Source organism: Calliopsis andreniformis, unplaced genomic scaffold (genome assembly GCF_051401765.1).
Source record: "Calliopsis andreniformis isolate RMS-2024a unplaced genomic scaffold, iyCalAndr_principal scaffold0002, whole genome shotgun sequence".
Lineage (NCBI taxonomy): Eukaryota > Metazoa > Arthropoda > Insecta > Hymenoptera > Andrenidae > Calliopsis > Calliopsis andreniformis.
This window is the reverse complement of record NW_027480423.1, coordinates 16,413,434-16,436,940: the sequence shown is the minus strand read 5'-3', so window position 1 is coordinate 16,436,940 and position 23,507 is coordinate 16,413,434.

The following is a 23,507-nucleotide window of genomic DNA, read 5'->3' as shown; positions in this document are numbered from 1 at the left end:
TACGGCCTTAGAAGCCAACGTCAGAAGCATAAAATACAATATAAATACAACAGCTTTTCCAACGTATAAATTGAGTAATTGCATACAGTGTGAAAGTAATGGCCATTTCTACGTTGCGGGCAACCTAGGCTTCACTCTAGGGCGTTGCTCCAACAGATCGAATAGTTAGGACCTTAGAAGTCAACGCCCGAAGCATAAAATACAGTAAAGATACAACAGATTTTCAATCGTATGACAGGAGTAATTGCATCCAGCGTGAAGGTTATGGTCATGTCCACGTTTCGGGCAACCTAGGCTTCAATATAGGGAGTTGTTCCACCAGACCGAATAGCCACGGAGTTAGAAGTCAACGCCAGAAGCATAAAATACAATATAAATACAACAACTTTTCCATCGTATAAAATGAATAATTGCAAACAGTGTGAAAGTAATGGTCATTTCCACATTCCGTGCAACCTAGGCACCACTCTAGGGCGTTGCTCCACCAGTTCGAATAGTTAGGGCCTAAGAAGTCAACGCCAGAAGCATAAAATAGAATAAAAATACAACGGTTTTTCCATCGTATGAAACGAATAATTGCAACCAGTGTGAAGGTAATGGTCTTTTCTACGTTCGGGGCAACCTAGGCTTCAATCTAGGTGGTTGTTCCACCAGATCGAACAGCTAGGGCCTAAGAAGTCAATGCAAGAAGCATAAAATACAATATAAATACAACAGTTCGTCCATCGTATAGAACGAATAATTGCATCCAGTTTGAAAGTAATGGCCACTTCTGCGTTCCGGGCAACCTATGCTTCACTCTAGGGCGTTGCTCCACCAGATCGAATAGTTAGCGCCTTAGAAGTCAAAGCTCGGAGCATAAAGTACAATAAAGATACAACAGTTTTTCAATCGCATAACAGGAGTAATTGCAGCCAGCGTGAAGGTTATGGTCATTTCTACGTTCCGGGCAACCTAGGCTTCACTCTAGGGCGTAGCTCCACCAGATCGAATAGTTAGTGCCTTAGAAGTCAACGTCAGAGGCATAAAATACAGTATAAATACAACAGTTCTTCCATCGTATAAAACGAATAATTGCAACCAGTATGAAAGTTATGGACATTTCTACTTTCCAGGCAACCTAGGCTTCACCCTAGGGCGTTGCTCCACTAGATCGAATAGTTAGGGCCTTAGAAGTCAACGCGCGAAACATAAAACACAAAATAAATAGAACAGTTTTTCCATTGTATAAATCGAATAATTGCTACCAGTGTGAAAGTTATGGCCATTTCTACGTTCCGGGAAACCTAGGCTTCACCCTAGTGCGTTGTTCCACCAGATCGAATAGTTAAGGCCTAAGAAGTGAACGCCAGAAGCATAAAATACAATATAAATACAACAGTTTTTCCATCGTATAAACCGCATAATTGCAACCAGTATGAAAGTTATGGTCTCTTCTACTTTCCGGGCAACCTAGGATTCACCCTAGGGCGTTGCTCCAACAGATTGAATAGTTAGTGCCTTAGAAGTCAACGCCCGAAGCATAAAATGCAATAAAAATACAACAGTTTTTCCATCATATAACAGGAATAATTGCAACCAGTTTGAAAGTTATGGTCATTTCTACTTCCCGGTCAATCTAGGATTCTCCTTAGGGCGTTGCTCCACCAGATCGAATAGTTAGGGCCCAAGAAGTCAACGCCAGTAGCATAAAATACAATATAAATGCAACAGCTTTTCCATCGCATAAAATGAATAATTGCAAAGAGTGTGAAAGTAATGGTCATTTCTACGTTCCGGGCAACGTATGTTTCACTCTAGGGCGTGGCTCCACCAGATCGAATAGTTAGTGCCTTAGAAGTCAACGTCAGAAGCATAAAATATAGTATAAATACAACAGTTCTTCCATCGTATAAAACGAGCAATTAAAACCAGTATGAAAGTTATGGACATTTCTACTTTCCAGGCAACCTAGGCTTCACACTAGGGCGTTGCTCCACTAGATCGAATAGTTAGGGCCTTAGAAGTCAACGCGCGAAACATAAAACACAAAATAGGTAGAACAGTTTTTCCATTGTATATTTCGAATAATTGCTACCAGTGTGAAAGTTATGGCCATTTCTACGTTCCGGGAAACCTAGGCTTCACACTAGTGCGTTGTTCCACCAGATCGAATAGTTAAGGCCTAAGAAGTGAACGCCAGAAGCATAAAATACAATATAAATACAACAGCTTTTCCATCGTATAAAACGAATAATGGCAATCAGTGTGATCGTTATGGTCATTTCTACGTTCCGGGCATCTTAGGCTTCACTCTAGGGCGTTGCTCCACCAGATCGAATAGTTAGTGCCTTAGAAGTCGACGCCCGAAACATAAAAAACAAAATTAATAGAACTGTTTTTCCATTGTATAAATCGAATAATTGCTACCAGTATGAAAGTTATGGTCATTTCTACTTCCCGGTCAATCTAGGATTCTCCTTAGGGCGTTGCTCCACCAGATCGAATAGTTAGGGCCCAAGAAGTTAACGCCAGTGGCATAAAATACAATATAAATGCAACAGCTTTTCCATCGCATAAAATGAATAATTGCAAAGAGTGTGAAAGTAATGGTCATTTCTACGTTCCGGGCAACGTATGTTTCACTCTAGGGCGTAGCTCCACCAGATCGAATGGTTAGTGCCTTAGAAGTCAACGTCAGAAGCATAAAATATAGTATAAATACAACAGTTTTTCCATCGTATAAAACGAGTAATTAAAACCAGTATGAAAGTTATGGACATTTCTACTTTCCAGGCAACCTAGGCTTCACACTAGGGCATTGCTCCACTAGATCGAATAGTTAGGGCCTTAGAAGTCAACGCGCGAAACATAAAACACAAAATAGGTAGAACAGTTTTTCCATTGTATATTTCGAATAATTGCTACCAGTGTGAAAGTTATGGCCATTTCTACGTTCCGGGAAACCTAGGCTTCACACTAGTGCGTTGTTCCACCAAATCGAATAGTTAAGGCCTAAGAAGTGAACGCCAGAAGCATAAAATACAATATAAATACAACAGCTTTTCCATCGTATAAAACGAATAATTGCAATCAGTGTGAACGTTATGGTCATTTCTACGTTCCGGGCATCTTAGGCTTCACTCTAGGGCGTTGCTCCACCAGATCGAATAGTTAGGGCCTTAGAGGTCAACGCCAGATGCATAAGGTACAATATAAATACAACATCTTTTCCATCGTATAACAGGAACAATTGCAACCAGTGTGAAAGATATGGTCATTTTTACGTTCCGGGCAACCTAGGCGTCACTCTAAGGCGCTGCTCCACCAGATCGAATAGTTAGGGCCTAAGAAGTCAACGCCAGAAGCATATAATACAATATAAATGCAACAGCTTTCCCATCGTATAAAATGACAAATTGTAAAGAGTGTGAAAGTAATGGTCATTTCTACGTTCCGGGCAACCTAGGTTTGACTCTAGGGCATTGCTCCACCAGATCGAATAGTTAGTGCGTTAGAAGTCAACGTCAGAAGCATAAAATACAGTATAAATACAACAGTTTTTCCATTGTATAAATCGAATAATTGCTACCAGTATGAAAGTTAAGGTCATTTCTACTTCCCGGTCAATCTAGGATTCTCCTTAGGGCGTTGCTCCACCAGATCGAATAGTTAGCGCCCAAGAAGTCAACGCCAGTAGCATAAAATACAATATAAATGCAACAGCTTTTCCATCGCATAAAATGAATAATTGCAAAGAGTGTGAAAGTAATGGTCATTTCTACGTTCCGGGCAACGTATGTTTCACTCTAGGGCGTAGCTCCACCAGATCGAATAGTTAGTGCCTTAGAAGTCAACGTCAGAAGCATAAAATATAGTATAAATACAACAGTTCTTCCATCGTATAAAACGAGTAATTAAAACCAGTATGAAAGTTATGGACATTTCTTCTTTCCAGGCAAGCTAGGCTTCACACTAGGGCGTTGCTCCACTAGATCGAGTAGTTAGGGCCTTAGAAGTCATCGCGCGAAACATAAAACACAAAATAGGTAGAACAGTTTTTCCATTGTATATTTCGAATAATTGCTACCAGTGTGAAAGTTATGGCCATTTCTACGTTCCGGGCAACCTAGGCTTCACTGTAGGGCGTTGCTCCACCAGATCGAATAGTTAGTGCCTTAGAAGTCGACGCCCGAAACATAAAAAACAAAATTAATAGAACTGTTTTTCCATTGTATAAATCGAATAATTGCTACAACTGTGAAAGTTATGGTCATCTCTACGTTCCGGGAAACCTAGGCTTCACCCTAGGGCGATGTTCCACCAGATCGAATAGTTAGGGCCTAAGAAGTCAACGCCAGAAGCATAAAATACAATATAAATGCAACAGCTTTTCCATCGTATAAAATGAATAATTGCAAAGAGTGTGAAAGTAATGGTCATTTCTACGTTCCGGGCAACCTAGATTTCACTCTAGGGCGTAGCTCCACCAGATCGAATAGTTAAGGCCTAGGAAGTGAACGCCAGAAGCATAAAATACAATATAAATACAACAGTTTTTCCATCCTATAAACCAGATAATTGCAACCAGTATGAAAGTTATGGTCATTTCTACTTTCCGGGCAACCTAGGATTCACCCTAGGGCGTTGCTCCAACAGTTTGAATAGTTAGTGCCTTAGAAGTCAACGCCCGAAGCATAAAATGCAATAAAAATACAACAGTTTTTCCATGATATAACAGGAGTAATTGCAACCAGTTTGAAAGTGATGGTCATTTCTACGTTCCGGGCACCCTAGGCTTCACTCTAAGACGTTGCTCCACCAGATCGAATAGTTAGGGCCTAAGAAGTCAACGCCAGAAGCATAAAATACAATATAAATGCAACAGTTTTTCCATCGTATATCAGGAATAATTGCTACCACTTTGAAAGTTATGGTCACTTCTACTTTCCGGGCAACCTAGGCTTCACCCTAGGGCGCTGTTCCACCCGATCGAATAGTTAGGGCCTAAGAAGTGAACGCTAGAAGCATAAAATACAATATAAATACAACAGTTTTTCCATCGTATAAAACGAATAATTGCAAGCAGTGTGAAAGTTATGGACATTTCTACTTTCCGGGCAACCTAGGCTTCACCCTAGGGCGATGCTCCACCAGATCGAATAGTTAGGGCCTTAGAAGTCAACGCGCGAAACATAAAACACAAAATAAATAGAACAGTTTTTCCATCGTATAAATCGAATAATTGCTACCAGTGTGAAAGTTATGGTCATTTCTACGTTCCGGGCAACCTAGGCTTTACCATAGTGCGTTGCTCCAACGGATTGGATGGTTAGGGCCTTAGAAGTCGACGCCCGAAGCATAAGATGCAATAAAAATACAACAGTTTTTCCATCGTATAACAGGAATAATTGTAACCAGTTTGAAAGTGATGGTCATTTCTACGTTCCGGGCAACCTAGGCTTCACTCTAGGGCGTTGCTCCACCAGATCGAATAGTTAGGGCCTAAGAAGTCAACACCAGGAGCATGAAATACAATATAAATACAACAGGTTTTCCATCCTATAATATGAATAATTGCAACCAGTGTGAAAGTGATGGTCATTTCTACGTTTCGGGCAACCTAGACTTCACTCTAGGGCGTTGTTCCACCAGATCGAATAGTTAGGGCCTTAGAAGTCAGCGCCGGAAGCATAAAATACAATATAAATATAACAGTTTTTCCATCGAATAAAACGAATAATAGCCACCAGTGTGAAGGTTATGGTCATTTCTATGTTCCGGGCAACCTAAGCTTCACTCTAGGGCGTTGCTCCACCTGATCGAATTCTTAGTGCCTTAGAAGTCAACGCCAGAAGCATAAAATACAATATAAACACAACAGTTTTTCCATCGTATAACAGGAATAATTGCAACCAGTTTGAAAGTTATGGTCATTTCTACTTTCCGGGCAACCTAGGCTTCACCCTAGGGCGTTGTTCCACCCGATCGAATAGTTAGGGCCTAAGAAGAAAACGCTAGAAGCATAAAATACAATATAAATACAACAGTTTTTCCATCGTATAAAACGAATAATTGCAACCAGTGTGAAAGTTATGGTCATTTCTACGTTCCGGGCAACCTAGGCTTCACTCTAGGGCGTTGCTCCACCAGATCGAATAGTTAGGGCCTTAGAAGTCAACGCCAGATGCATAAGGTACAATATAAATACAACATCTTTTCCATCGTATAACAGGAATAATTGCAACCAGTGTGAAAGATATGGTCATTTCTACGTTCCGGGCAACCTAGGCGTCACTCTAAGGCGTTGCTCCACCAGATCGAATAGTTAGGGCCCAAGAAGTGAACGCCAGTAGCATAAAATACAATATAAATGCAACAGCTTTTCCATCGCATAAAATGAATAATTGCAAAGAGTGTGAAAGTAATGGTCATTTCTACGTTCCGGGCAACGTATGTTTCACTCTAGGGCGTAGCTCCTCCAGATCGAATAGTTAGTGCCTTAGAAGTCATCGTCAGAAGCATAAAATATAGTATAAATACAACAGTTCTTCCATCGTATAAAACGAGTAATTAAAACCAGTATGAAAGTTATGGACATTTCTACTTTCCAGGCAACCTAGGCTTCACACTAGGGCATTGCTCCACTAGATCGAATAGTTAGGGCCTTAGAAGTCAACGCGCGAAACATAAAACACAAAATAGTTAGAACAGTTTTTCCATTGTATATTTCGAATAATTGCTACCAGTGTGAAAGTTATGGCCATTTCTACGTTCCGGGAAACCTAGGCTTCACACTAGTGCGTTGTTCCACCAGATCGAATAGTTAAGGCCTAAGAAGTGAACGCCAGAAGCATAAAATACAATATAAATACAACAGCTTTTCCATCGTATAAAACGAATAATTGCAATCAGTGTGAACGTTATGGTCATTTCTACGTTCCGGGCATCTTAGGCTTCACTCTAGGGCGTTGCTCCACCAGATCGAATAGTTAGTGCCTTAGAAGTCGACGCCCGAAACATAAAAAACAAAATTAATAGAACTGTTTTTCCATTGTATAAATCGAATAATTGCTACAACTGTGAATGTTATGGTCATCTCTACGTTCCGGGAAACCTAGGCGTCACCCTAGGGCGATGTTCCACCAGATCGAATAGTTAGGGCCTAAGAAGTGAGCGCAAGAAGCATAAAATACAATATAAATACAACAGCTTTTCCATCGTATAAAACGTATAATTGCAACGAGTATGAAAGTTATGGTCATTTCTACTTTCCGGGCAACCTAGGCTTCACCCTAGGGCGTTGCTCCAACAGATTGGACAGTTAGGGCCTTGGAAGTCAGCGCCCGAAGCATAAAATGCAATAAAAATACAACAGTTTTTCCATCATATAACTGGGATAGTTGCAACCAGTTTGAAAGTGATGGTCATTTCTACGTTCCGGGCACCCTAGGCTTCACTCTAGGGCGTTGCTCCAACAGATCGAATAGTTAGCGCCTTAGAATTCAACGCCACAAGCATAAAATACAATATAAGTACAACAGTTTTTCCATCGTATAAAACGAATAATTGCAACCAGTATGAAAGTTATGGACATTTCTACTTTCCATGCAACCTAGGCTTCACCCTAGGGCGTTGCTCCACTAGATTGAATAGTTAAGGCCTAAGAAGTGAACGCCAGAAGCATAAAATACAATATAAATACAACAGTTTTTCCATCGTATAAAACGAATAATTGCAACGAGTATGAAAGTTATGAACATTTCTACTTTCCGGGCAACCTAGGCTTCACTCTAGGGCGTTAGTCCACCAGATCGAATAGTTAGGGCCTTAGAAGTCAACGCCAGAACCATAAGGTACAATATAAATACAACAGCTTTTCCATGGTATAACAGGAACAATAGCAACCAGTGTGAAAGATATGGTCATTTCTACGTTCCCGGCAACCTAGGCGTCACTCTAAGACGTTGCTCCACCAGATCGAATAGTTAGGGCCTAAGAAGTCAACGCCAGAAGCATAAAATACAATATAAATGCAACAGTTTTTCCATCGTATAACAGGAATAATTGCTACCACTTTGAAAGTTATGGTCACTTCTACTTTCCGGGCAACCTAGGCTTCACCCTAGGGCGCTGTTCCACCCGATCGAATAGTTAGGGCCTAAGAAGTGAACGCTAGAAGCATAAAATACAATATAAATACAACAGTTTTTCCATCGTATTAAACGAATAATTGCAAGCAGTGTGAAAGTTATGGACATTTCTACGTTCCGGGCAACCTAGGCTTCACTCTAGGGCGTTGCTCCACCAGATCGAATAGTTAGGGCCTTAGAAGTCAACGCCAGATGCATAAGGTACAATATAAATACAACATCTTTTCCATCGTATAACAGGAACAATTGCAACCAGTGTGAAAGATATGGTCATTTCTACGTTCCGGGCAACCTAGGCGTCACTCTAAGGCGTTGCTCCACCAGATCGAATAGTTAGGGCCTAAGAAGTCAACGCCAGAAGCATATAATACAATATAAATGCAACAGCTTTTCCATCGTATAAAATGACAAATTGTAAAGAGTGTGAAAGTAATGGTCATTTCTACGTTCCGGGCAACCTAGGTTTCACTCTAGGGCGTTGCTCCACCAGATCGAATAGTTAGTGCGTTAGAAGTCAACGTCAGAAGCATAAAATACAGTATAAATACAACAGTTTTTCCATTGTATAAATCGAATAGTTGCTACCAGTATGAAAGTTATGGTCATTTCTACTTCCCGGTCAATCTAGGATTCTCCTTAGGGCGTTGCTCCACCAGATCGAATAGTTAGGGCCCAAGAAGTCAACGCCAGTAGCATAAAATACAATATAAATGCAACAGCATTTCCATCGCATAAAATGAATAATTGCAAAGAGTGTGAAAGTAATGGTCATTTCTACGTTCCGGGCAACGTATGTTTCACTCTAGGGCGTAGCTCCACCAGATCGAATAGTTAGTGCCTTAGAAGTCAACGTCAGAAGCATAAAATATAGTATAAATACAACAGTTCTTCCATCGTATAAAACGAGTAATTAAAACCAGTATGAAAGTTATGGACATTTCTACTTTCCAGGCAACCTAGGCTTCACACTAGGGCGTTGCTCCACTAGATCGAATAGCTAGGGCCTTAGAAGTCAACGCGCGAAACATAAAACACAAAATAGGTAGAACAGTTTTTCCATTGTATATTTCGAATAATTGCTACCAGTGTGAAAGTTATGGCCATTTCTACGTTCCGGGAAACCTAGGGTTCACACTAGTGCGTTGTTCCACCAGATCGAATAGTTAAGGCCTAAGAAGTGAACGCCAGAAGCATAAAATACAATATAAATACAACAGCGTTTCCATCGTATAAAACGAATAATTGCGATCAGTGTGAACGTTATGGTCATTTCTACGTTCCGGGCATCTTAGGCTTCACTCTAGGGCATTGCTCCACCAGATCGAATAGTTCGTGCCTTAGAAGTCGACGCCCGAAACATAAAAAACAAAATTAATAGAACTGTTTTTCCATTGTATAAATCGAATAATTGCTACCAGTATGAAAGTTATGGTCATTTCTACTTCCCGGTCAATCTAGGATTCTCCTTAGGGCGTTGCTCCACCAGATCGAATAGTTAGGGCCCAAGAAGTCAACGCTAGTAGCATAAAATACAATATAAATGCAACAGCTTTTCCATCTCATAAAATGAATAATTGCAAAGAGTGTGAAAGTAATGGTCATTTCTACGTTCCGGGCAACGTATGTTTCACTCTAGGGCGTAGCTCCACCAGATCGAATAGTTAGTGCCTTAGAAGTCAACGTCAGAAGCATAAAATATAGTATAAATACAACAGTTCTTCCATCGTATAAAACGAGTAATTAAAACCAGTATGAAAGTTATGGACATTTCTACTTTCCAGGCAACCTAGGCTTCACACTAGGGCATTGCTCCACTAGATCGAATAGTTAGGGCCTTAGAAGTCAACGCGCGAAACATAAAACACAAAATAGGTAGAACAGTTTTTCCATTGTATATTTCGAATAATGGCTACCAGTGTGAAAGTTATGGCCATTTCTACGTTCCGGGAAACCTAGGCTTCACACTAGTGCGTTGTTCCACCAGATCGAATAGTTAAGGCCTAAGAAGTGAACGCTAGAAGCATAAAATACAATATAAATACAACTGCTTTTCCATCGTATAAAACGAATAATTGCAATCAGTGTGAACGTTATGGTCATTTCTACGTTCCGGGCATCTTAGGCTTCACTCTAGGGCGTTGCTCCACCAGATCGAATAGTTAGTGCCTTAGAAGTCGACGCCCGAAACATAAAAAACAAAATTAATAGAACTGTTTTTCCATTGTATAAATCGAATAATTGCTACAACTGTGAAAGTTATGGCCATCTCTACGTTCCGGGAAACCTAGGCTTCACCCTAGGGCGATGTTCCACCAGATCGAATAATTAGGGCCTAAGAAGTGAGCGCAAGAAGCATAAAATACAATATAAATACAACAGCTTTTCCATCGGATAAAACGTATAGTTGCAACCAGTTTGAAAGTGATGGTCATTTCTACGTTCCGGGCACCCTAGGCTTCACTCTAGGGCGTTGCTCCAACAGATCGAATAGTTAGTGCCTTAGAATTCAACGCCACAAGCATAAAATACAATATAAGAACAACAGTTTTTCCATCGTATAAAACGAATAATTGCATCCAGTATGAAAGCGATGGTCATTTCTACGTTCCGGAAAACCAAGGCTTCATTCTAAGGCGTTGCTCCAACAGATCGAATAGTTAGGCCTAAGAAGTCAACGCCAGAAGCATAAAATACAATATAAATGCAACAGCTTTTCCATCGTATAAAATGAATAATTGCAAAGAGTGTGAAAGTAATGGTCATTTCTACGTTCCGGGCACCCTAGGCTTCACTCTAGGGCGTTGCTCCACCATATCGAATACTTAGTGCCTTAGAAGTCAACGCCGGAAGCATAAAATACAATATAAATACAACAGTTTTTCCATCGTATAAAACGAATAATTGCAACCAGTGTGAAAGTTATGGTCATTTCTACGTTCCGGGCAACCTAGGCTTCACCCTAGTGCGTTGTTCCACCAGATCGAATAGTTAAGGCCTAAGGAGTGAACGCCAGAAGCATAAAATACAATATACATACAACAGCTTTACCATCGTATAAAACGGATAATTGCAACCAGTATGAAAGTTATGGTCAATTCTACGTTCCGGGCAACCTAGGCTTCACTCTAGGGCGTTGCTCCACCAGATCGAATAGTTAGGGCCTTAGAAGTCAACGCCAGATGCATAAGGTACAATATAAATACAACATCTTTTCCATCGTACAACAGGAACAATTGCAACCAGTGTGAAAGATATGGTCATTTCTACGGTCCGGGCAACCTAGGCGTCACTCTAAGGCGTTGCTCCACCAGATCGAATAGTTAGGGCCTAAGAAGTCAACGCCAGAAGCATATAATACAATATAAGTGCAACAGCTTTTCCATCGTATAAAATGACAAATTGTAAAGAGTGTGAAAGTAATGGTCATTTCTACGTTCCGGGCAACCTAGGTTTCACTCTAGGGCGTTGCTCCACCAGATCGAATAGTTAGTGCGTTAGGAGTCAACGTCAGAAGCATAAAATACAGTATAAATACAACAGTTTTTCCATTGTATAAATCGAATAATTGCTACCAGTGTGAAAGTTATGGTCATTTCTACGTTCCGGGCAACCTAGGCTTCACCCTAGTGCGTTATTCCACCAGATCGAATAGTTAAGGCCTAAGAAGTCAACGTCAGAAGCATAAAATACAGTATAAATACAACAGTTTTTCCATTGTATAAATCGAATAATTGCTATCAGTGTGAAAGTTATGGTCATTTCTACGTTCCGGGCAACCTAGGCTTCACTCTAGGGCGTTGCTCCACCAGATCGAATAGTTAGGGCCTATGAAGTCAACACCAGAAGCATAAAATACAATATAAATGCAACAGGTTTTCCATCGTATAACAGGAATAATTGCAACCAGTTTGAAAGTTATGGTCATTTCTACTTTCCGGGCAACCTAGGCTTCACCCTAGGGCGTTGTTCTACCCGATCGAATAGTTAGGGCCTAAGAAGAAGACGCCAGAAGCATAAATTACAATATAAATACAACAGTTTTTCCATCGTATAAAACGAATAATTGCAACCAGTGTGAAAGTTATGGTCATTTCTACGTTCCGGGCAACCTAGGCTTCACTCTAGGGCGTTGCTCCACCAGATCGAATAGTTAGGGCCTTAGAAGTCAACGCCAGATGCATAAGGTACAATATAAATACAACATCTTTTCCATCGTATAACAGGAACTATTGCAACCAGTGTGAAAGGTATGGTCATTTCTACGTTCCGGGCAACCTAGGCGTCACTCTAAGGCGTTGCTCCACCAGATCGAATAGTTAGGGCCTAAGAAGTCAGCGCCAGAAGCATATAATACAATATAAATGCAACAGCTTTTCCATCGCATAAAATGAATAATTGCAAAGAGTGTGAAAGTAATGGTCATTTCTACGTTCCCGGCAACGTATGTTTCACTCTAGGGTGTAGCTCCACCAGATCGAATAGTTAGTGCCTTAGAAGTCAACGTCAGAAGTCAACGTCAGAAGCATAAAATATAGTATTAATACAACAGTTCTTCCATCGTATAAAACGAGTAATTAAAACCAGTATGAAAGTTATGGACATTTCTACTTTCCAGGCAACCTAGGCTTCACACTAGGGCGTTGCTCCACTAGATCGAATAGTTAGGGCCTTAGAAGTCAACGCGCGAAACATAAAACACAAAATAGGTAGAACAGTTTTTCCATTGTATATTTCGAATAATTGCTACCAGTGTGAAAGTTATGGCCATTTCTACGTTCCGGGAAACCTAGGCTTCACACTAGTGCGTTGTTCCACCAGATCGAATAGTTGAGGCCTAAGAAGTGAACGCTAGAAGCATAAAATACAATATAAATACAACAGCTTTTCCATCGTATAAAACGAATAATTGCAATCAGTGTGAACGTTATGGTCATTTCTACGTTCCGGGCATCTTAGGCTTCACTCTAGGGCGTTGCTCCACCAGATCGAATAGTTAGTGCCTTAGAAGTCGACGCCCGAAACATAAAAAACAAAATTAATAGAACTGTTTTTCCATTGTATAAATCGAATAATTGCTACAACTGTGAAAGTTATGGTCATCTCTACGTTCCGGGAAACCTAGGCTTCACCCTAGGGCGATGTTCCACCAGATCGAATAGTTAGGGCCTAAGAAGTGAGCGCAAGAAGCATAAAATACAATATAAATACAACAGCTTTTCCATCGTATAAAACGTATAATTGCAACGAGTATGAAAGTTATGGTCATTTCTACTTTCCGGGCAACCTAGGCTTCACCCTAGGGCGTTGCTCCAACAGATTGGACAGTTAGGGCCTTGGAAGTCAGCGCCCGAAGCATAAAATGCAATAAAAATGCAACAGTTTTTCCATCATATAACTGGGATAGTTGCAACCAGTTTGAAAGTGATGGTCATTTCTACGTTCCGGGCACCCTAGGCTTCACTCTAGGGCGTTGCTCCAACAGATCGAATAGTTAGTGCCTTAGAATTCAACGCCACAAGCATAAAATACAATATAAGTGCAACCGTTTTTCCATCGTATAAAACGAATAATTGCAACCAGTATGAAAGTGATGGTCATTTCTACGTTTCGGGCAACCTACACTTCACTCTAGGGCGTTGTTCCACCAGATCGAATAGCTAGGGCCTTAGAAGTCAGCGCCGGAAGCATAAAATACAATATAAATATAACAGTTTTTCCATCGAATAAAACGAATAATACCCACCAGTGTGAAGGTTATGGTCATTTCTATGTTCCGGGCAACCTAAGCTTCACACTAGGGCGTTGCTCCACCTGATCGAATTCTTAGTGCCTTAGAAGTCAACGCCAGAAGCATAAAATACAATATAAACACAACAGTTTTTCCATCGTATAACAGGAATAATTGCAACCACTTTGAAAGTTATGGTCATTTCTACGTTCCGGGCAACCTAGGCTTCACCCTAGTGCGTTGTTCCACCAGATCGAATAGTTAAGGCCTAAGAAGTGAACGCGAGAAGCATAAAATACAATATAAATACAACAGTTTTTCCATCGTATAAAACGAATAATTGCAACGAGTATGAAAGTTATGGACATTTCTACTTTCCGGGCAACCTAGGCTTCACCCTAGGGCGTTGCTCCAACAGATTGAATGGTTAGGGCCTTACAAGTCAACGCCCGAAGCATAAAATGCAATAAGAATACAACAGTTTTTCCATCGTATAACAGGAATAATTGTATCCAGTTTGAAAGTGAAGGTCATTTCGACGTTCCGGCAGCCTAGGCTTCACTCTAGGGCGTTGCTCCACCATATCGAATACTTAGTGCCTTAGAAGTCAACGCCAGAAGCATAAAATACAATATAAATGCATCAGTTCTTCCATCGTATAACAGGAATAATTGCAACCAGTTTGAAAGTTATGGTCATTTCTACTTTCCGGGCAACCTAGGCTTCATCCTAGGGCGTTGTTCCACCCGATCGAATAGTTAGGGCCTAAGAAGTGAACGCCAGAAGCACAAAATACAATACAAATACAACAGTTTTTCCATCGTACAAAACGAATAATTGCAACCAGTGTGAAAGTTATGGTCATTTCTACGTTCCGGGCAACCTAGGCTTCACTCTAGGGCGTAGCTCCACCAGATCGAATAGGTAGTGCCTTAGAAGTCTACGTCAGAAGCATAAAATACAGTATAAATACAACAGTTCTTCCATCGTATAAAACGAATAATTGCAACCAGTATGAAAGTTATGGACATTTCTACTTTCCGGTCAACCTAGGCTTCACCCTAGGATGTGGCTCCACCATATCGAATAGTTAGGGGCTTAGAAGTCAACACCCGAAGCATAAAATACAATAAAAATACAACAGTTTTTCCACCGTATAACAGGAATAATTGCAAACAGTGCGAAGGTAATGGTCATTTCTACGTTCCGTGCAACCTAGGCGTCACTCTAGGGCGTTGGTCCACCAGATCGAATAGTTGGTGCCTTAGGAGTCAACGTCAGAAGCATAAAATACAATATAAATACAACAGATTTTCCATCGTATAGAACGAATAATTGCAACCAGTATGAAAGTTATGGACATTTCTACTTTCGAGGCAACCTAGGCTTCACCCTAGGGCGTTGCTCCAACAGATTGAATAGTTAGGGCCTTAGAAGTCAACGCCCGAAGCATAAAATGCAATAAAAATACAACAGTTTTTCCATCGTATAATAGGAACAATTGCAACCAGTGTGAAGGTAATGGTATGTTCTACATTCCGGGCAACCTACTCTTCACTCTAGCGCGGTGCTTCACCAGGTTAAATAGTTAGGGCCTAAGAAGTCAACGCCAGAAGCATAAAATACAATATAAATACAACAGCCTTTCCTTCGTATATAATGTATATTAACAAACAGTGTGAAAGTAATGGTCATTTCTACGTCCCTGGCAACCTAGGCTTCACTCTAGATCGTTGTTCCACCAGATCGAATAGTTAGGGCCTAAGAAGTCAACGCCAGAAGAATAAAATGCAATATAAGTACAACAGATTACCATCGTATAAAATGAATAATTGCAAACATTGTGAAAGTAATGGTCATTTCTACGAGCCGGGCAACCTAGGCGTCACTCTACGGCGTTGCTCCACCACAGCTAAAAGCTACAGCCTTAGAAGCTAACGCCCGAAGCATAAAATACAATAAAAATGCAACTGATTTTCCATCGTATAGCATGACTAATTGCAACCAGTGCGAAAGTAATGACCATTTCGACGTTTCGGGCATCCTAGGTTTAACTCTGAGGCGTTGCTCCACCAAATCGAAGAAATAGGGCCTTAGAAGTCAACGCCAGAAGCATAAAATACAATATAAATACAACAGCTTTGCCATCGTATAAAATGAATTATTGCAAACAGTGAGAAGGTAATGGTCAGTTCTACGTTCCGAGCAACCTAGGCTTCACTGTAGGGTGTTGCTCCGCCAGATCGAATAGGTAGGGCCTTAGAAGTCAGCGCCAGAAGCATAAAATACAAAATAAACACAACAGTTTTTCCATGTATAAAACGAATAATTGCTACCAGTGTGAAAGTTATGGTCATTTCCACGTTCCGGGCAACCTAGACTTCACTCCAGGGCGTTGTTCCACCAGATGGAATAGTTAGGTCCTAAGAAGTCAACGCCAGAAGCATAAAATACAATAAAGATGCAACAGCTTTTCTATCGTGTAACAGGAATAATTGCAACCAGTGTGAAGGTAATGGTACGTTCGACGTTCCGGGCAACCTAGGCGTCACTCTAGGGCTTTGCTCCACCAGACCAAATAGTTAGGGCCTAAGAAGTCAACGCCTGAAGCATAAAATACAATATAAATGCAACAGCGTTTCCATCGTATATAATGTATATTTGCAAACAGTGTGAAAGTAATGGTCATTTCTACGTTCCGGGCAACCTAGACTTCATTCTAGGGCGCTGTGCCACCAGATCGAACAGACAGGGCCTAAGAAGTCAACGCCAGAAGGATAAAATACAAAATAAATAGAACAGCTTTTCCATGTATAGAACGAATAATTGCTACCAGTGTGAAAGTTATGATCATTTCTACGTTCCGGGCAACATAGGCTTCACTCCAGGGCGTTGTTCCACCAGATAGAATAGTTAGGGCCTAAGGGGTCAACGCCAGAAGCATAAAACACGATATAAATACTAAGGCTTTTCCATCGTATAAAACGAATAATTGCTACCAGTGTGAAAGTTATGGTCATTTCTACGTTCCGGGCAACGTAGGCTTCACCCTAGGGCGTTGTTCCACCAGATCGAATGGTTAGGGCCTAAGAAGTCCACGCCAGAAGCATAAAACACAATAAAGATGCAACAGTTTTTCCATCGTATAACAGGAATAATTGCAACCAGTGTGAAGGTAATGGTATGTTCTACGTTCCGGGCAACCTACTCTTCACTCTAGCGCGGTGCTTCACCAGGTTAAATAGTTAGGGCCTAAGAAGTCAACGCCAGAAGCATAAAATACAATATAAATACAACAGCCTTTCCATCGTATATAATGTATATTAGCAAACAGTGTGAAAGTTATGGTCATTTCTACTTTCCCGGCAACCTAGGCTTCACCCTAGGGCGTTGTTCCACCAGATGGAATAGTTAGGGTCTAAGAAGTCAGCGCCAGAAGCATAAAATACGATATAAATACAACAGCTTTTCCATCGTATAGCATGAATAATTGCTGCCAGTGTGAAAGTTATGGTCATTTCTACGTTCCGGGCAACCGATGCTCCACTCTAGGGTGTTGCTCCAACAGATCGAATAGTTAGGGCCTTAGAAGTCAACGCCCGAAGCATAACATACAAAATAAATAGAACAGCTTTTCCATGTATAAAACGAAAAATTGTTTCCAATGTGAAAGTTATGGTCATTTCTACGTCCCGGGCAACCTGGGCTTCACCATAGGGCGTTGTTCCACCAGATGGAATAGTTGGGGCCCAAGAAGTCGACGCCATAAGCATAAAATACGATATAAATACAACAGCTTTTCCATCGTATAAAACGAATAATGGCAACCAGTGTGAAAGTTATGGTCATTTCTGCGTTCCGGGCAACCTAGGCTTCACTCGAGGGCGTTGCTCCGCCAGATCGGATAGGTAGGGCCTTAGAAGTCAACGCCGAAAGCATAAAATACAATAATGGTGCAGCAGTTTTTCCATCGTATAACAGGAATAATTGCAACCAGTGTGAAGGCAATCGTATGTTCTACGTTCCGGGCAACCTAGGCTTCACTCTAGGGCGTTGCTCCACCAGATCGAATAGTTAGGGCCTTAGAAGTCAACGCCCGAAGCATAAAATGCAAAATAAATAGAACAGTTTTTCCATTGTATAAAACGAATAATTGTTACCAGAGTGAAAGTTATGGACATTTCGACGTTCCGGGCAACCTAGGCTTCACCCTAGTGCGTTGTTCCACCAGATGGAACAGTTAGGGCCTAAGAAGACAACGCCAGAAGCATAAAATACGATGTAAATACAACAGCTTTTCCATCGTATAAAACGAATAATGGTAACCAGTGAGAAAGTTATGGTCATTTCTACGTTCCGGGCAACCTAGGCTTCACTCTAGGGCCTTGCTCCACCAGATCGAATGGTTAGGTCCTAGGAAGTCAACGCCAGAAGCATAAAATACAATAAAGATGCAACAGCTTTTCTATCGTATAACAGGAATATTTGCAACCAGTGTGAAGGTAATGGTACGTTCGACGTTCCGGGCAACCTAGGCGTCACTCTAGGGCGTTGCTCCACCAGACCAAATAGTTAGGGCCTAAGAAGTCAACGCCAGAAGCATAAAATACAATATAAATGCAACAGCGTTTCCATCGTATATAATGTATATTTGCAAACAGTGTGAAAGTAATGGTCATTTCTACGTTCCGGGCAACCTAGGCTTCATTCTGGGGCGCTGTGCCACCAGATCGAACAGACAGGTCCTAGGAAGTCAACGCCAGAAGAATAAAATGCATTATAAGTACAACAGTTTTTCCATCGTATAAAATGAATAATTGCATACATTGTGAAAGTAATGGTCATTTCTTCGTTCCGGGCAACCTAGGCTTCACTCGAGGTCGTTGCTCCACCAGATCGGATAGGTAGGTCCTTAGAAGTCGATGCCAGAAGCATAAAATACAAAATAAATAGAACAGCTTTTCCATGTATAGAACGAATAATTGCTACCAGTGTGAAAGTTATGGTCATTTCTACGTTCCGGGCAATATAGGCTTCACTCCAGGGCGCTGTTCCACCAGATGGAATAGTTAGGGCCTAAGAGGTCAACGCCAGAAGCATAAAATACGATATAAATACTAAGGCTTTTCCATCGTATAAAATGAATAATTGCTACCAGTGTGAAAGTTATGGTCATTTCTACGTTCCGGGCCACCGAGGCTTCACTCTAGGCCGTTGCTCCACCAGATCGAATAGTTAGGGCCTTAGAAGTCAACGGCAGAAGAATAAAATGCAATATAAGTACAACAGTTTTTCCATCGTATAAAATGAATAATTGCTTACATTGTGAAAGTAATGGTCATTTCTACGTTCCAGGCAACCTAGGCGTCACTCTAGGGCGTTGCTCCACCACATCAAATAGCTACGATCTTAGAAGTCAGCGCCTGAAGCAAAAAATTCAATAAAAATACAACAGTTTTTTCATCTTATAACAGGAATAATTGCAGCAAGCGTGAAGGTAATGATCATTTCTACGTTCCGGGCATCGCAGGCTTCACTCTAGGGCGTTGATCCACCAGATCGAATAGTTAGGGCCTAAGAAGTCAACGCCAGAAGCATAAAATGCAATATAAATATAACAGTTTTTTCATCGTATAAGACGAATAATAGCAACCAGTGTGAAGTTATGGTCATTTCTGCGTTCCGGGCAACCTAGGCTTCACTCGAGGGCGTTGCTCCGCCAGATCGGATAGGTAGGGCCTTAGAAGTCAACGCCGAAAGCATAAAATACAATAATGGTGCAACAGTTTTTCCATCGTATAACAGGAATAATTGCAACCAGTGTGAAGGTAATCGTATGTTCTACGTTCCGGGCAATCTAGGCTTCACTCTAGGGCGTTGCTCCACCAGATCGAATAGTTAGGGCCTTAGAAGTCAACGCCCGAAGCATAAAATGCAAAATAAATAGAACAGTTTTTCCATTGTATAAAAGGAATAATTGTTACCAGAGTGAAAGTTATGGACATTTCGACGTTCCGGGCAACCTAGGCTTCACCCTAGTGCGTTGTTCCACCAGATGGAACAGTTAGGGCCTAAGAAGACAACGCCAGAAGCATAAAATACGATGTAAATACAACAGCTTTTCCATCGTATAAAACGAATAATGGTAACCAGTGAGAAAGTTATGGTCATTTCTACGTTCCGGGCAACCTAGGCTTCACTCTAGGGCCTTGCTCCACCAGATCGAATGGTTAGGTCCTAGGAAGTCAACGCCAGAAGCATAAAATACAATAAAGATGCAACAGCTTTTCTATCGTATAACAGGAATATTTGCAACCAGTGTGAAGGTAATGGTACGTTCGACGTTCCGGGCAACCTAGGCGTCACTCTAGGGCGTTGCTCCACCAGACCAAATAGTTAGGGCCTAAGAAGTCAACGCCAGAAGCATAAAATACAATATAAATGCAACAGCGTTTCCATCGTATATAATGTATATTTGCAAACAGTGTGAAAGTAATGGTCATTTCTACGTTCCGGGCAACCTAGGCTTCATTCTAGGGCGCTGTGCCACCAGATCGAACAGACAGGGCCTAGGAAGTCAACGCCAGAAGAATAAAATGCATTATAAGTACAACAGTTTTTCCATCGTATAAAATGAATAATTGCATACATTGTGAAAGTAATGGTCATTTCTTCGTTCCGGGCAACCTAGGCTTCACTCGAGGTCGTTGCTCCACCAGATCGGATAGGTAGGTCCTTAGAAGTCAACGCCAGAAGCATAAAATACAAAATAAATAGAACAGCTTTTCCATGTATAGAACGAATAATTGCTACCAGTGTGAAAGTTATGGTCATTTCTACGTTCCGGGCAACATAGGCTTCACTGCAGGGCGCTGTTCCACCAGATGGAATAGTTAGGGCCTAAGAGGTCAACGCCAGAAGCATAAAATACGATATAAATACTAAGGCTTTTCCATCGTATAAAATGAATAATTGCTACCAGTGTGAAGGTTATGGTCATTTCTACGTTCCGGGCAACGTAGGCTTCACCCTAGGGCGTTGTTCCACCAGATCGAATGGTTAGGGCCTAAGAAGTCCACGCCAGAAGCATAAAACACAATAAAGATGCAACAGTTTTTCCATCGTATAATAGGAATAATTGCAACCAGTGTGAAGGTAATGGTATGTTCTACATTCCGGGCAACCTACTCTTCACTCTAGCGCGGTGCTTCACCAGGATAAATAGTTAGGGCCTAAGAAGTCAACGCCAGACGCATAAAATACAATATAAATACAACAGCCTTTCCTTCGTATATAATGTATATTAACAAACAGTGTGAAAGTAATGGTCATTTCTACGTCCCTGGCAACCTAGGCTTCACTCTAGATCGTTGTTCCACCAGATGGAATAGTTAGGGCCTAAGAAGTCAACGCCAGAAGAATAAAATGCAATATAAGTACAACAGATTACCATCGTATAAAATGAATAATTGCAAACATTGTGAAAGTAATGGTCATTTCTACGAGCCGGGCAACCTAGGCGTCACTCTACGGCGTTGCTCCACCACAGCTAAAAGCTACAGCCTTAGAAGCTAACGCCCGAAGCATAAAATACAATAAAAATGCAACTGATTTTCCATCGTATAGCATGACTAATTGCAACCAGTGCGAAAGTAATGACCATTTCGACGTTTCGGGCATCCTAGGTTTAACTCTGAGGCGTTGCTCCACCAAATCGAAGAAATAGGGCCTTAGAAGTCAACGCCATAAGCATAAAATACAATATAAATACAACAGCTTTGCCATCGTATAAAATGAATTATTGCAAACAGTGAGAAGGTAATGGTCAGTTCTACGTTCCGAGCAACCTAGGCTTCACTGTAGGGTGTTGCTCCTCCAGATCGAATAGGTAGGGCCTTAGAAGTCAGCGCCAGAAGCATAAAATACAAAATAAACACAACAGTTTTTCCATGTATAAAACGAATAATTGCTACCAGTGTGAAAGTTATGGTCATTTCCACGTTCCGGGCAACCTAGACTTCACTCCAGGGCGTTGTTCCACCAGATGGAATAGTTAGGTCCTAAGAAGTCAACGCCAGAAGCATAAAATACAATAAAGATGCAACAGTTTTTCCATCGTATAACAGGAATAATTGCAACCAGTGTGAAGGTTATGGTCATTTCTACGTCCCGGGCAACCTGGGCTTCACCATAGGGCGTTGTTCCACCAGATGGAATAGTTGTGGCCCAAGAAGTCGACGCCAGAAGCATAAAATACGATATAAATACAACAGCTTTTCCATCGTATAAAACGAATAATAGCAACCAGTGTGAAAGTTATGGTCATTTCTACGTTCCGGGCAACCTAGACTTCATTCTAGGGCGCTGTGCCACCAGATCGAACAGACAGGGCCTAAGAAGTCAACGCCAGAAGGATAAAATACAAAATAAATAGAACAGCTTTTCCATGTATAGAACGAATAATTGCTACCAGTGTGAAAGTTATGATCATTTCTACGTTCCGGGCAACATAGGCTTCACTCCAGGGCGTTGTTCCACCAGATAGAATAGTTAGGGCCTAAGGGGTCAACGCCAGAAGCATAAAACACGATATAAATACTAAGGCTTTTCCATCGTATAAAACGAATAATTGCTACCAGTGTGAAAGTTATGGTCATTTCTACGTTCCGGGCAACGTAGGCTTCACCCTAGGGCGTTGTTCCACCAGATCGAATGGTTAGGGCCTAAGAAGTCCACGCCAGAAGCATAAAACACAATAAAGATGCAACAGTTTTTCCATCGTATAACAGGAATAATTGCAACCAGTGTGAAGGTAATGGTATGTTCTACGTTCCGGGCAACCTACTCTTCACTCTAGCGCGGTGCTTCACCAGGTTAAATAGTTAGGGCCTAAGAAGCCAACGCCAGAAGCATAAAATACAATATAAATACAACAGCCTTTTCATCGTATATAATGTATATTAGCAAACAGTGTGAAAGTTATGGTCATTTCTACTTTCCCGGCAACCTAGGCTTCACCCTAGGGCGTTGTTCCACCAGATGGAATAGTTAGGGTCTAAGAAGTCAGCGCCAGAAGCATAAAATGCAAAATAAATAGAACAGTTTTTCCATTGTATAAAACGAATAATTGTTACCAGAGTGAAAGTTATGGACATTTCGACGTTCCGGGCAACCTAGGCTTCACCATAGGGCGTTGTTCCACCAGATGGAATAGTTGGGGCCCAAGAAGTCGACGCCATAAGCATAAAATACGATATAAATACAACAGCTTTTCCATCGTATAAAACGAATAATGGCAACCAGTGTGAAAGTTATGGTCATTTCTGCGTTCCGGGAAACCTAGGCTTCACTCGAGGGCGTTGCTCCGCCAGATCGGATAGGTAGGGCCTTAGAAGTCAACGCCGGAAGCATAAAATACAATAATGGTGCAACAGTTTTTCCATCGTATAACAGGAATAATTGCAACCAGTGTGAAGGTAATCGTATGTTCTACGTTCCGGGCAACCTAGGCTTCACTCTAGGGCGTTGCTCCACCAGATCGAATAGTTAGGGCCTTAGAAGTCAACGCCCGAAGCATAAAATGCAAAATAAATAGAACAGTTTTTCCATTGTATAAAACGAATAATTGTTACCAGAGTGAAAGTTAT